Below are 2880 nucleotides of genomic sequence, written 5' to 3' on the forward strand. Positions count from 1 at the left end.
AGTGCACTGCTATGTTAAATGTTGAGTTCTACCTAGAGGAGCCTGTTTATTGATCCAGTTGATGAATGTGTTTGGGGAAAAACATTAGGAAAAACACTTCTCAATATACCGATTTGGAGCATGGTCGCTTGTAATTAGGAATTCTAGAGGAAGAACTCAGTCACTGGGTGTGCCATTCTGGTTCCACGGGTTAAAAGTTGTAATGTCAAAATGAATATAAAGACATTAACAGCACCTGTCCTGGCAGATGGGTGAGACAAGCATCAGGCCTGGCCTTATTGGGTTTCCTAGTTGCCATGGGCCCAATACAGCCAGCCCCAGGAACAGTTGAACTTACTGCTTAGGGATGCTCTGACTTGAGACCACTAGTACTTGCCTCTGGTTGTTTTGGTTATGGTTGGGGCTGGGCTGTGAGCTATCAGTTTATCATCAGCCTGGTCTAACATTCCATATACCAGAAATAAGTAACCTTGGTGTGGCCTCTAACAGTGATTCAGCTACATATACCTTAGGCAAAAAAGTAGGTCTGTGGAGTTTGTTTTGGGGTCTTTCTATCTCCCATAACTGCTTCCCTTTCTTCATTCCTGGTACCTTCACATATTTTTTCAGTGCCCTACTTTTCTTTATACCCAACTATGAGTATATGTCAAGTGATAAGGAAAATTAACTGATACCAGTTTAACTAGTCATTCCTTCCCAAGATGGAAAACCTTCAAGACCCAAACAAATGAAGCTATGGAAGTATCAAAAAGGCGGACCAGTTGATGATATACCTGGGTGTGGTGGCTGGCCTTATAGATATGTGGGGAAAGGTGAGACAACTCTGTTACTCACTCCCCTTTGCCCTGCCAGTCAATTCTATTGCCAGGAATCTCATCTCTGGAAGTGAGCTCCCAGGGTTGACTTCAATAAACTTCATATGGCTATGACTTTGCAGGCGGCATAAACTGTGAGTGCCTAGCATATCATAGGTCCTCTATATATAAATAATCTATTGAGCGAATAAATGAACAAGAAATGAAGTTAATCCTTAGCTCCAATGCCTCTCAAGAAATGCTAACAGGCACATGGACTATTAGAATTAGGAATCTTAATCTAAATATCTAATTTTATTAGGCTCTCAGAGAATTATTTAACTTTCCTGAAGTCGCAAGGCCGACAGAACCAGGACAACAAATTGGGGCTCCTAATTCCTGTGCAGAAGATTTTTACAGTCTATAATACTGCTTATCTTTAAGAGTACATGCTTTAAACTCTCATTTTAAGGATCTACTATCTAAAGTCAATAATGAGGAATCCTGTCAAAGATATTTACCATGATATTTTCCAATGTTATTCATAGTAAGAAAACACAGGTACAATTTGAATGTTCAACGGACTGCCTAAATTGTATCCATGTGATGGAACATTAATGCACCATGAAAAAACATGGAAACTACCAATATGTATGGTAAATATTATTCAAATTATCTTGTATATTTATATAAGCTCTTAAAAATATATGCATAAAAATAAAGTTAAGTACACTGAAACATTAATATCAGTTATCTCTGAATTATGGTATTATGAGTAATCATTTCTCATTTATACTATTTGTTATATGTCCAGTTTTCTACAACAAGCAAGTATAAAGAAAAATAAAATTTTAAATTAAGAGATTTCTTATGAATTTGTGTCAGCTTATATATCAGCTATGCCAGCTACTGAATCTTCTCTACCACATAACCTTTGCTACTAGTCCCAGACAGCAATAGCCATATATGACCCAATTCTGCTCCTATGAATGCTGTTTTGAGAATAATATTTTGCATGTAAATAATCTTTAAGTCATGTTTTCTCTATAGCTTTTTACCGAATTCTCCTAAGATTTAGGATTCCCACAAAACTAAAAGTTGAGTAAATGCGTTAACAGATCTGTACATTGTTTATATCCTGGCATTACTCTGAAGAGGCTTTATTAACAAGTTCTAATACTGGGAAAAGCTTTCCATTAATGAAGGGTGTTCTCGTTGTGACCTCTGAAGGAAAGGGCTATACCTTATTATCTTTCAGTTCTTTACAGTACCTAGTATAGTAGGAACTCAGAAAACATGCAATAAAATTATTGAAATTATAATTCTAACTCCATCATGAATTTCTGATACCTGAAGCATATTAATTTATAAAATGGTTCAAGACATTTTAGGTGGTTTTGAGACACAGGGCAGAGTGAGAGATGACCCTAGATCTCTCCTCTTGAAACAACAATAAACTGAACATCTAAAACTCAACAGAAACACCCAAACAGCACACCAGCATGTCTGAGAGTGAAATCTGCACATAAGAGCTACCAAGGTCAGAACCCTGGATGTTAGGGTGGTAGACAGGGAGAAATAAAGAAGTTGCCTCTCCCAGCCGCTGGAGCTACCTGTAGGAGCAGGGAGAGGGAAGAAGGTCTGGCGAGTTTCCTGAACAGCCCAGCTGGGGAAAGTTCTGCGTTCCATGCAGCCAGTGGTGTGGCCCAGTCATCAGGGAAGAAAGCAGAAAAGCGGGATGGCAGAGAAACAACAGTTGATTTTTACCAGCTGAAGTTAAACTGAGACTGAGCCACAGTCCTGAACCCCCAACCCAGAGGGCCCCTTGCCCCATACCCTCTGAGACCGAGCACCGCAGAGTCTCAGGGAAATCTGAGCAAATGCTACCGAAACTGTTGCTAACACTGACAGGGACTGAGACTGATTAGCGAGCGAGAAAATAAAAGTCATTATTAAGGCTTTATATAAAGCAGGGATCCAAGAGGCTTAGATGCCACCTACTGGAAACCAAAAGAAAAGCACCTTCTTTTAGCAGGCTAAAGAGAGATTTCTATATAATAAATCTTCTTTCTGGAAAAAAAAGCAG

General features: G+C 39.0%; 1 protein-coding gene across 1 annotated transcript in view; it reads right to left on the reverse strand.

The window, feature by feature from the left end:
* WDR44 (WD repeat domain 44) overlaps positions 1 to 2880 on the reverse strand; it is a 128419-nt gene that overhangs the window by 31471 nt on the left and 94068 nt on the right. The gene's annotated exons all lie outside the window — the stretch shown is intronic.

Source organism: Pteropus alecto, unplaced genomic scaffold (assembly GCF_000325575.1).
Source record: "Pteropus alecto unplaced genomic scaffold, ASM32557v1 scaffold280, whole genome shotgun sequence".
Classification (NCBI taxonomy): Eukaryota; Metazoa; Chordata; class Mammalia; order Chiroptera; family Pteropodidae; genus Pteropus; species Pteropus alecto.